The sequence below is a fragment of the Rhipicephalus sanguineus genome, chromosome 1 (assembly GCF_013339695.2).
Source record: "Rhipicephalus sanguineus isolate Rsan-2018 chromosome 1, BIME_Rsan_1.4, whole genome shotgun sequence".
NCBI classification, from domain to species: domain Eukaryota; kingdom Metazoa; phylum Arthropoda; class Arachnida; order Ixodida; family Ixodidae; genus Rhipicephalus; species Rhipicephalus sanguineus.
Genome location: NC_051176.1, coordinates 28,257,628 through 28,270,437, shown reverse-complemented (window position 1 = coordinate 28,270,437; position 12,810 = coordinate 28,257,628). Strand labels below are relative to the sequence as shown.

The 12,810-nt window shown below is 48.4% G+C and overlaps 1 long non-coding RNA gene across 1 annotated transcript; it reads right to left on the bottom strand.

Annotated features, from left to right (window-relative positions):
• Positions 1 to 3,432: 3,432 nt before the first annotated feature.
• Positions 3,433 to 5,337, bottom strand: LOC125757740 (uncharacterized). Its single transcript, XR_007415501.1, has 3 exons — positions 5,298 to 5,337; positions 4,698 to 4,810; positions 3,433 to 3,562 (listed from the first exon to the last, which is right to left on the bottom strand). It is a non-coding gene; the product is annotated as an uncharacterized LOC125757740 (long non-coding RNA).
• Positions 5,338 to 12,810: the final 7,473 nt, after the last annotated feature.

The following is a 12,810-nucleotide window of genomic DNA, read 5'->3' as shown; positions in this document are numbered from 1 at the left end:
CAAGCATTGGTGATGCTCCGGACTGCCTTCACGGCGCGACTTATTTTTCTTCGATATAACAACGCTCTGGTTGCTGGCAAATTGACGACTTCGACCGTGAAAATGCGGCTTTTGGTACGCCTGACAGTCCCTACCAGTTCGGAGTTATGCCGTTTAAATTCCGTCCGTACTATTTATAGGGCGGGCCTTTCACCGTTGCCACCGACGACCACGCTCTATGCTGGCTTACAAATACTCATGGATCCAGAAGCACGCCTGGCTTGTTGGGCTCTCCACCTCTAGGAATTGACATGGCTTACAAGTCCGGCTGATTATCTCGCCGACTGTCTATCTCGTTGCTCAACATTTTCCGGCACGCGTCTGCCTGTATTTTCTCGCTCTCTCCTTTCAGCAACATGGGTCACGAGCAACGGCGTAACGCGTCCCTATGAGGACTCGTAAACTACCTGAATTGTGACTCAGTGGACAGTTCGATGTTGGTCGTCACAGATGGCACCTTATAACCCCCAAACATGCGCTCACTGGGGCAGGAACTACTTATTGTCAGTCCTGCTCATCTCCGGTCGACCGTATCCTTCAGCAACTTCTGTTCCCACAGCTGGGGTGCTATTCTGGACTTCCGCCATTTTCTGTCAAATTTGACGTAGGCGTGACGTGTACACAATGATGACGCAAACGCATGAAATGCTTGCAAAACGTGACGTGAAGGGGACATAAGATGCAAAAGAAACGTGCAATTAAATAGTATTTTGTATATGAAATTGTTAATGCAACAACAAAAAAATAAAAGCAAAGTGAAGCGTTTAGTTTTAAAGTTGTGAAGCAGACGATAACGTCTGCAATTTAGCGCCATATTTGGAGATGAGCGACAAAGCCATAGTAACTTTTTTAGCCAATAAGCGAGCCAGCCAAGCCAGCGTCGACATTGCCGTCGTCGTTATTTCGCTGGTTGTTTTGTGTAAGTGTTCAACATGAGGATATGGTTATGTCGGCAGATCGCGAACAGTGGGCCGCGATGTTGCATTTTTTTACCGATCGTCGCCGTATGGGGAGGGTGGTTTGCGACTTACTACCGGAGGTACGATGGGAGCCGTGACAGACGATGACAGAGCGCCTTTACCGCCTGGGCCCCAGCAGCAGGCCGCCGCCGGAGTGGCGGCAGCTCGAGCTCGAGGCGCGGAATGACGGCGCAGTCAAGTAGGCTTGCGTTTCACTCGGGTGGTGTTGACGTTTCAGCTATGCACATGCTTATTGCAGGAGAACAGGCGGAGGGCCGTTCGATTTGGCGACGCACGTTTCGGTGGACGACGCCGGCATCGTTACAAGTATGCGCGTCGACCCCGTCTTGGGCTGCGGTGGCCCTTCGTTCCCAGGGCCCGCGGCGTCCAGAAGCGCTGCCGATAGTATAGAGATAAAGAGCTGCACAGCATTGCAAGTATTAATAATGCCCCTTCTGTTCCTTCTGTCTTTTTTGTTGCGGTGGCTGTTCCGCGTCTAGTTTATCTTAAGTAATGTGCCAACTAGCCCAACAGCCAGCTGAGTTATTTATATCGACTGCCCACAGTACTCTTCACAGAGACAGTCACTTTGCAACGCGCTCGATAAGTTGGACGACCTCACTCTGTCGGAAGAAAGAATCCTTCTGTTCCTTCTGTCTTTTTTGTTGCGGTGGCTGTTCCGCGTCTAGTTTATCTTAAGTAATGTGCCAACTAGCCCAACAGCCAGCTGAGTTATTTATATCGACTGCCCACAGTACTCTTCACAGAGACAGTCACTTTGCAACGCGCTCGATAAGTTGGACGACCTCACTCTGTCGGAAGAAAGAATCCTGCGCCATCGACCGGACCAAACGTCACAGAAAAAGGCTGTGCAAGCGCTACTGCGCTTTCTGCGTTCAACGGGTCTCTCAGAACGGCTCTGACTGGAACGTCTTGCGTGTGTGTGGATGTGTGCGTTTTTTTTTTTCGTTTTCATTTTATCTCACTCTCTCTCTGTCCTCTTTCCGACCCCTATATCCCCACCCCTGTGCAGGGTAGCAAACCGGTCACTCGCGCCAGGTTAACCTCCCTGCGTTTCCTTTTCATCTATTTCTCTCGCTCTATATCGTCTCCGATGCGCGAAGTATCTTCCTGAACTGTCGTGATCATTAAGATGGTGCTATATGTTTTGCTGAGGATGTGTAAGGACTACTGTAAGTAAAAGTTACAATCATGTAAATATACATAAGCAGAAGCAATAAGAGTTAAGTTTCAGGACCTCACGTTACGCGCGATCAGTTGAATCTGAAAGATAAAGTCTAGGCGAATCTCAATCCACAGAAGTGATGCACCTCCGAAGGTGTTAACTGTGGAAGGTACTTCCACGTTGCTTACAACATACGGATAAGAAGTGCATAATGGCCACAGATAAAGAAGAGTAATTGTAGTATTTCATGCCGTTGATGTTAGATTGGACTGGCAGCACTAAGAAGTGCACAAACTGCATTCAAAGAGATGTCATTTATACAGATGTGCTGGTTTCAAAACTGGCTGGTACAATATTAGAGGCATCCTTTGTTGTTGTTGGCAGCAGTGAATGATAAGACAATGATGTAAGCAATGAGACAACTTGACTGCTTTTTATTATTGCAAGGATGATGAATTGACTCACAATGATGAATTGACAGAAGAAGATCAATTGACTCACAATACATTCTGAAATATCATGTATTACTCTTGCATGTAAACTTTTATAGTCCACCAGAGAAACCAGGACAGAAAGTAGCTACACAGTGCTGTGCCCACGTTGCCCCTTTCGGTACTGGTTCGTTTTGTGCCTATAAGCGTTTACATAAATTACCAACCACAGCAAGCTTGTGCTCTTGCATGTACGAGTGGCTACTACATGAATAGAGCTTTTGTACACACCTGCAAGACTCGTACAGTCATCACATGGGTTCGCATTGTGAATAAAGTGCTGAAAACAATGCTCTGGAATGGCATTCAATGTTGCATGCACTGCTGAAAAATAACACAGGCTGTTTACAGAGTCACTATGGTCTCAACAAACTAGTCCTGCTATGATTTGCGGCAGAAGCTGAGCATGCTTTTGCCTAACTGCTTGGTACAATTAGCATGCTCTCAATGAACGAACGCAATGAAGCTTTTGTCAGAATACAATTCCTGCAAGAACACAAGTACAGGGGATAGGTATAGGATCGAATACAATGCAAGTGGCTACTTTGTCATGAGAAACAGCAAGAGCTTCTTATAAAGGTCCGCATATTCTCATTCGAGTTCTTCAGTGCAAGGGATGTCGTCTGGCTCAGGCAGCTGCTGCCAAACACCGAGGCTGTGAAGCACGACACAAACTGCGATGATCTTCGACGTGAAGAGTGGGCCATAGTACAGTGTTCTGTACCTCTGCAAGCACCGAAAGTGGGCCTTGAGGACTCCAGTGCACAGTTATACGACGCACCGCAGTGAAGAGTGGGTGCGGTGGAATCGGGCAGCAGAGGATTCTGCAGGATGTGCTCCAGGGATGGGGTTAAGCAGCCAAGGTTGAAGCGAGTATGCACTATCACCTGTGCAGGTCAGTGTTCCAATTAGCATAATATGAATGTATACATGAATATCTACTATTCCTTTCTCACTTCTTTTAACTTATTCGAAGACATCGTGTCACTGATATGCACTGCTTTCCTTTTTTTTACAGCTAGACATATTCACAGAATTGCTTGTCTGGTTAGGTTACATAATTACGCCTTTTGAAATGCTCCAACGAAAAAATGGCTTTATCAACTCAATTCCTTCGTCAGGAGGAATGACAACGAAGCTACTGAACTGCAGCCCTTAACTTCTTTCATAGAGAAGAAGGGGCGAGTGACAGAAGGCGCATCTTCTTTGGTGGTAAGGGTGTTGTGCTTTCTTTTGATTGCATGGGACTGATGTGCGGCTGCAGACTGTCAGCGCACTCAAGGCTTGGTTTCCCTTAGTTTTTTTTGTGTGCTTAGGCCGTCAATGAAACGTGACAGCAGGTTTCTTTTGCAACCGTTTGAGTTGTTTTTTAGTGCTTTTTATGAACTATGACTGAAATACCTTTGAGTTGTCAGTTGACTTATTTTATTGCTATATAGCACATGGCTGTGCTTGCTTATTTGTATTTTTCATACAAGTTGTCCTTTCTACACATAATTGTATTTATGAATGTACAACATCTATGGCAGTTGTATTTGATGTATTCTTTTTTTTAACATAGCCTCAGAGTGTAGCATTTTCTGTATCATCGCATGCTTACTATTTATTATTTCACCACTTTATAATAAAGGATAATACAATCTCTTCATGAAAGTTTATTTCATGCTTGACCTTTCTATTGCACTGGTAGTCTTTCCCATGACCATAGAAAGACAAGTTGCAATTATACACTGAGAGCAAGTCGGATTATTGTGTGCCGCCTCGGGTCTCAGTATGACTTGTTTTCTCAAATGTGTGCATGAGAGAATTTTCATTCAAGGGAACACGAGTGCCACTAAAGTAGATAGTGTTCGACCAAGGTAGCTACCAGTAATAACATACGGGGCAGAAATTTGGACAAAGAGACTTGAGTAGTTAAGAACCATGCAGCGTGTAATAAAATTACCATGAATAATGTTTTTGCTACAATAAGACACCACACAAGCATTCTCACGCTTGCATACCAAGCAGCTATTCGCCAACCTGGCCACGGCGTCCACTGCCCAGTCCTGGCTCACGGTGGATGTCTTCCACATAAAGGCGTCGTGCACGGGCCCCGAGTGCGAGGGCAGTCATCGGCAGGGTTGGTCACATACCTGCAGAGTGTTGTTTGCATTGGAAGGAAGTCGGCAACAGCAATACAACCAGCTACATGCAGAACAACTGTAACTGTGTGGTCCAACGCACTTATTTCTCTCGAGTTGCTTTCGGAGCGCAGCTTCGACAGCTGTATCTTTCATTTCATATGTGGCAGTTACTGCATGTCTGCATATCACTGTTTATGAAATTAGAGCGCAATCAGAACGTTTGATTTCCTTTCATGCATTATTTTTCTTAAAAGCTGCCACGATCAAATATGAAGCTCGATGAACTTTTTATGGTGTCACGTCACCCCTGCCAAAACTAAATAGTGACGGAAACTCCGTTTACCGCGACTACTGCGTTCTTTTCTATCACTGCAGTTGGAGCCACGGCAAATGTCGTTAAAATACTGGAGAGTCGCGAAAAGCTGTCTTTCACGTTCCTCCTTTGCATTCTACTAACAGCATGCGCGAGATTGAATACGATGAAATTTGTTCTCACCACCATGACGCTGAGGGCGTAAAAGTTCTTGCGGCAAAAGGAAGCAGCCTTGTTGCCATCGTCCTTTTCATACGGTGCACTTATGCACACGAACGTGTCGTCGACCACCTCAACTGCAGCCTTCAAATCTTGCATCTGTGTGGACAAAGCCTTCCTTTTGGCAGGGAGGGCGATCCACTCATTGCCGAGGCGCTCGACGATCGCTTCCATGACAGCATAAATCGTGAGACCCACACAGGACTAGCTCGTCGCCACGTCCTCGTTGTTTGCGATCGCGTCGTGGTAACTGCCGGTGGCGAACAAGCGAAGGGCGCAAAGCACTTGTAGCTCAACAAAAACAACAACAACGGTCGGAGCTGTTCTCGTGTCCGTACGCCGCCTCTCCAGGTCCTGGCGAAGCTCCCAGCACAGCCATCGCACAGTGTCCTTCGTTAGCCGGCACCGCAGTTGAAACAATTGATCGGTCATCACAAAAGCATCGCGGTACTCGCGGAATTCTTTTTCCTGCAGCTCCAGCCACTACACAACAAAGGGCAGCGCCATTTTTCTTCGCTCATCTAGCGTTCTCTTGAGGCGAGAACCGCAACTTCGAACAAGCCAAATTAAACAATAACCTTCTATTTTAACAAGCAAGCTTCATGTACAACACTTTATGATATTACTAACCGAAAACATGCTTGTAAAGTAACTCACGGAATGACATCTACACATACGTATGTGAGGCTGCACATCGAACAAGCAACTCAATTTACAACAATATGTCGGCCAATTTTGGGCACTTCGTCGTTCTCACATTTTAAGCTGCAAATTTGGCAGGATGCAACGTCACGCAACGTCAAATTGACGCTACAAAAAGTGAGGTCCTGTGACGCAATGGGCGCCATCAGTGCAATGTCCAATCGTGTTGCAGACATGGCGCCTCTTCGTCAAGCGAGCAGTAGTTTCGATAAACCGCAAGTTGACCGTAGGCACAGCTCAGTACCATATTTCGGTTTCGTTGTTCCACCCAAACCTTTATTTCTACATGACAGAGTACGGCGAAGCGTTACTTCGGAAAAAATTAACTATTTTTTGGCACGTTTCGACATCGCGGATTCTTGTGTCGTAACGCCATTGCAGCGCCACAATGCGAACGACCTCGCGTGACCAATCAAATCATCAACATGGCGGAATTTGACAACATGGCGGAATTTGACAATGTCCAGAATAGCACCCCTGATCACATTGTGTTGCCAACTGGGACGCGTCAGGGTGTCCGACAACACTTTCTCTGGCCCAGCCTCTACCGTTGTGTTCATCGTTATGTTTCTTCCAGCTAGTAGTGCCAACGCCGAAAAAAAAAAAAAACAGCTGCACACCCTGCCGGGCTCCTTCAACCTATTGAAATACCTGCCGCGCCCCTTTTCCGTGTTGGCCTCGGCCTTCTCGGTCCTTTCCCTCTCTCTACTGCTGGTGTCACTTGTCCCGTTATTAGGGGGGCAATCGCCGGGCAGATTCCAAGGGCTGACGTATCGGCCCCCTGAAACGCACAACGAAAGCGCGGACAATTTAGAGTAGGTCCCTTAAGCCTGTTTCACGTGCGAGCGACTGAGCGGCGGGGCCCGCGGCGATTGAGCGGCACCAGGACGCGGCTTCGTTTCACATGCACCGCTTTTGCGCGGCGCGCGCCTCTGCCATGCGCAGTGATGGTTGTGGAAAGCGCCCGTTACCCGCGAGTTTCCTTTATCCGAGTTCGCTTGTTTTGGTGCGCTTGGGTTGCGAGTTTCACCAGCCTTCTACTTCGGTGCTCGATTTTCACCCGCTTAAACCTTGAATGATGAAAATGTGCAGTGTATCAGAGTGCAAATAAACAACTTCAGTAGCCACGTGTATTTCTGTTCCAGCTTTCTTTTTTTACCACGCAAGTCTTGTTGTACGTTCATACACTTGGCCATGAAAACCAAAAGAAATAATTGGTTTGTGTGGTTTTAAGCTTTCACAGGGCTTTCGGTGGCTTTTGCTCTCGAATGCCGCAAGGCGTTGGTGCGCCGTCTGGGCCGGCAACCGGATGCAAGCGGCCCAGTCGACGATATTGTGGGTTTGTGAAGGAACTCGTCTCTTTTTGCCTATGGGCATTCCTTTTAGAAGGCGGCGGCATTTGTCGTCTAAGGGGTACGTGACCATTAAAAAAAAAAAAGAAAACGGTAAGCTATTCGAACGTGCTGGGCCAGAGTAGTAAAAAAAAATAAACTGAAACATGTGCTGCGAACAACAAGTGCGGAGTGCCGTAGGGTCCCGCTGTCTGGATCTATGTTGGTGCCACGATTCGATAAAAATCACAGCATATCCACGTGGTGAATGATGACGAGTGGGGCGAAGCGAACTCGCGCTGCAGCACGGCGATGGCATTGGCGCGAGCGTGGTCCTTCTTGATGGAACATATTGTGACTAGATTGTTTGAGAACCACAATCTGTTGCACACACCGCAACTATGGCCGAAACTGTTATCAAGGAAGTCCCGCTGGAAGCGCGCGTCGGCGCCTTCGGGCAGAGCCCGCCTGATGCGTTTTGCAGCCACTTCACGTGCTCGCACAGCCTCGGGCTCTGCCTGCCGGTACGCGCGCTTTCTCGCCGCTTCACGGTCCTTCACATTTTGAAGATTCGATTCGCGCCGCAGCCGTGCAGCTACGGCCTCGCGGGCTCGAACGGCGGGGTCTTCGCGCCGCAGCCGTGCAGCTTGTCGAGCAGCTTCCGCCTCGCGGGCTCGAACGGCGGGATCTTCTCGCCGCAGCCTTGCAGCTTGTCGAGCAGCTTCGGCCTCGCGGGCTCGAACGGCGGGGTCTTCTCGCCGCAGCCGTGCAGCTTGTCGAGCAGCTTCGGCTTCGCGGGCTCGAACGTCGGAATCTGCTTCGCGGCGTCGACGTGCAGCTTCGGCCTCGCGGGCTCTCACCTCAAGATTCTGTCTGCGAGCGCGCGCTGCCGCCACCTTCCGTGCCCTCCGTTCTGCAGCCTTTGTCTTCCATCTGTCGACTCCGAGCTAAAGAGAAAGCGTGCCAAGAGGGAGCCTCATGGCGCGTTACTTCTGAAATGTTGTCTTCGGGTGTCGTTGAAAACACGAGACGTAGTAAAGAAGAAAGAATGCCACACAGGCGAACACGCACGAGAGTGTCACTCGTCAACGTCGCCTTCTTCTTCTACTGCATACCAGAACGCGCGCAGTAAAGAAGAAAGAATGCCACACAGGCGACCACGCACGAGAGTCTCACTCGTCAACGTCGTCTTCTTTTTCTAATGCATACCAGAACGCGCGCTTCTCACGAGCTAGAGGTGGCTACTACCATAGAGGAAACTCTATGGCTACTACAACGCTACAAACAAACGGAGGATGGACAGACCCACGGCATAAGGAGCTTCGCCCCTAAAATTCAAAAGAAAATGACACATGCAAACGATTTGTCTGCTTTGATGGAAGCGCAGTAGAGAACAACAAAAGGAAAAAAAAACGGCGCTTTACACTGCCAGCTCGTTACAGCGAATGTCGTCTGCTAGGAAAGCGAGTTCCTCCTGGCGCACTGCGTCCGCTCCTCGATTCCACCCCTGCAGTCAATGCTCCCCACGTCACTGCTCTCCCATTGGTTGACCTTGGGCAGACGCTCTGCCGCAGTCGAATTTTTCCAACTCCGGCGATCTCCATCGCCGGAGTTAAGAGCGACCAGTGGTGCGATCTTGTACGCATTCGAAATAAGCATGGAGGCGCGGCGTTACATCCAGCCGCACGCGAATGGCCAATGTGAACCACGACAGACGTCACGGCCCTGCATTGACCAATCGTGTGCGGCTGGATGTAACGCCACGCCTCCGTGTTTATTTGGAATGCGTACAAGATCGCACCACAGTGGTCGCTCTTAAAACCTGTTTTTGGGCTCCCGCGACGGTAGCCGCTCCGCTCTTGTAGCAAAATCGCTGTCATGTGGAACAGGCTTTAGTGCGCCAGCGAACGCCAGTTGTGGTCTAAAGACCGAGTCAGAGCCAAACAAAAAAATTGGCCAGATTCCACGTACCGTGGGAACCGATGTTATGCGAACCGTGCGCAGGAAGGTGACTGTGTCGCAATTTCTCACATTGAGCGAAACGTTACAGAATGACGCTAGAGAAATGTGCAAATGGTATACGCACACACATATTTTGAAGAGTCGCACATGTGTTATATAACCGGTTATTTACAGTTGCTTAACGACGCCAACAGCAACATAGGTGTTACAAACACTAGACGCAGTAAAGTGATATGCAGTGCTTATATTCTTCAGTGCTGGATAGCGCGAATTCGAATAGCACAATGAACAAACACAGATGCACAGGACAGGCACTACTCGCAATTAAGGTTTATTCAGAAAATTTTCCCTAGATATAAACTATTTTACGGACGGGTTTGGGTGTCGCCATGCTAGGCTGTTAACCTTGCCGTGTTTTATTTGAACAACTAAGCGATCGGTGTTACGGTCGGTGTATACATAGGAAAACTGTTGGGTTGGTGCATTCGGCGTTTCCTGACTTTATCAGTTCGCGTCAGGTATACAAAAATAAGAAAACATTCGTTTAACAGCCTATGATATACACAGCCGAGTGGCACGCACAGGCGCCCTGCACGTACGTTACAGTCACAGTTGCAGTTGTTAGAGTTGCGTTACAGTTGTTATGCTTATAATTATCCGTTATGACGGAGAATCACGAGGAACATGGTCCTCTCGGCAGAGTTTTTGTAGGAAGCATTCCCCCCAGTTTTTTCTAATTCACTACGGCGTCTCTCATAATCATATCGTGCTTTTGGGACGTAAAACTCCAACAATTACTATTATTATCACTTTCCCTCCGTGTCAGTGTGTATGTTTGCGGTTACTGCCTTGAGTGAGACTCTGTTATCACCTGTGGCACTTACCCGCATAACCTCAACTCTAGTATGCGGGTATGTGCCACAAGTGACTGAGAGAAGGGGTTTCATGACGTACGCGACAGGTATTTTGCGTTATTCATGTCATCACCAGTGAATCGTGTTCGTCATACACTCATACTATGTTATGCAAATTTTGGTATATTACAACCTATGGAGACGACCGGGAGAGCGCCCAGACGTAGGCGGCTAGATAGATACGTAGATAGAAACGCCAAAAGTGCTTGAGGTTCGCTAAGAAACGCTTCGCATTTAATATATTCTCCGTTAAGGCAGTACAAGCATCACACAAACATGCACACTCGGCTGGTATCAATTACAACTCACAATATAACTTACATGGTGTTTAAAACAACGGGAACAAACCAAACAGATCACGCGCTACAAATGCAATCTCATGCATTACACGCTATTCAAGAACAGTTAAAGTCCTGAATATTCAACGTATCCAATCCACAGTTATTGGGACGTAACTTGAATGCTTCTCTTCCAGGAAACACTCGCAGAAACTCCAGCGCTGATCGTCGTTGTTCCCTTCCGTCGTCGGCCCCGAATGTTTCTCCAGGAAATATTCACGTAACTTTTCAGTGCTCACAGGGCGTCATCGCTCGATTCTTCCAGGTATACGACTAGAGGCGCGCACATGAAGGCTCTCAAACGGGCGCATTTAAAAGTCGCCGGCCAGCTCGCTCGCTTCTTCTAATATTTGCGCAGCGAGAACCTTGCCTTTCCGCTGTCTGCTCGCGCGGTATACTCGCGGACAACCTTTCTTGGCAATGAAGGGAAAGCTACGGGGCGGAGCGTCTGCACATGTACTGCTACGCCAAGTAGTCCGGTTTGGCGCGCGTCTCGTAACGCCATGGAAAGTGATGGCTAGCGCTGCATTTTGACGCAAACGCTGCTTAGCGCGTAAGGTACGCGCAAAAGGCGCGACTTTTTCACGCACGCAAAAATGCAAAGTGGCAATGTATAAAGTAAAAGAAATACATATATCTCGCTTGTGAGCGCTATGTTCCGTCTCAAAAAGCTACATGTAGAAAATGAAGGAGTAGTTTATATATCTCAGGCAGAAAATACGGACGCAATTGTGGGACTACATTCATTAGTGGTAGGATACGTTCATTGTGGCACTGTAGCCTTCGCTTCATTGCCAAGAAAAGTTGTCCGCTAGCATACTTGCTGCCGGGGTCAGATGTTTATGCAGCGTAGCAGCGCGTCCATCGCGGCCGCTTTTCTTGCTATCGCATTCATTGCTTCGCCCTTGCGGCGAAACTGTGACTTTTTAGGGGCGAAGCTCCTCTTAGTCTAACCTTGTCACGTCTCCGTTGTCCGGCGTAACCACCTTTGCAAACTGCCCACTCCTTCGTCTTTGCAAACATCCCACTAAGACCAATCACCGATCCTTTGCAAACTGCCCACTACTTCGTCTTTGCAAACATCCCACTACGATCCATCACCGATCCATTACTTCACCGACCATAAAGCCGTTATAATGAAGGGGGAACGGAAGCCACCTTTGCAAACTGCCCACTACTTCGTCTTTGCAAACATCCCACTACGACCCATCACCGATCCATCACTTCACCGACCATAAAGCCGTTATAATGAAGGGGGAACGGAAGCCACGTCTAGCTACCACTTACGATAAATAAAATTTCTTGTTTAAATATATACAGTGTTTGCCACGTCCTTGATGATGTACTGAGCTATCGCTTTGATTACTGCGGGGCGAAACCGCTGAAGATTTCACGGTGTAACCAAGGTCAATCTAAATAGGTCGCGAAAGTCGGAACGAAAAGTGGTCGGAAACCTATTGCGACAAACATCAACACCCGCGTTACGATTAAAGCGCTACTAGGTGAGGGGGGGACAAATAATGAAAACAAAAAATTAATTAAGCGTTTATTTTCATTAGTTTTAATTTTATTTCTCACAAATTAAATTAGTAGATTACTTTAATCAAACTTTAGTCTTGGGTATGTGGTTGAGTGGCCAATTTTTTTCGTTTATTTTCAGAAACAGCGGGCACATGCAGGCAGTCTGGTAACATGGGCCAACGGTTTTGCGCATTTTGAGATGCAAATGGCGTCGCTCGTTTTTGCGCAGTAAGTTTGTGCCTGTCGTCCGTAGATATTTCCTCGCATAAGCGTTGTTTTCTAGTCGTGGTACTTGGCAGAAGGTAATATAGCCCATCGCAGCCATCGGGAACCGTTTCAGTGACTGTGTTTTGCCAGCGCACGGCCGGCGTGCTGTCGCCCTTCGGGACGATGAGTCCGCCACGCTACGCGAAGAAACGCTGCGCTGTCTACGGATGCAAGAGCAACACGTGTGCAAGGTTTGTGTCTGTGATGATGTGGATTGTGTGGCCCGTGACGGGGCGAAGAGGGAACGACAGTTCTGCTCTGCAGTACGCCTTGGAGGGGAAGACGACGAAAAGGAAGCGCAAGCGGGGCGTGCGGCTCGAGGAGTTGGAGCGCGACACGGTTGGAACGGCAGCCGCTGGTCGGCGGTTCGGGTCGCGACATCGCTTAACCAGGCGTCCGGCAGCCATGTGGACCTGGTGAGCCTGATTCCCGCTCTGTGCCC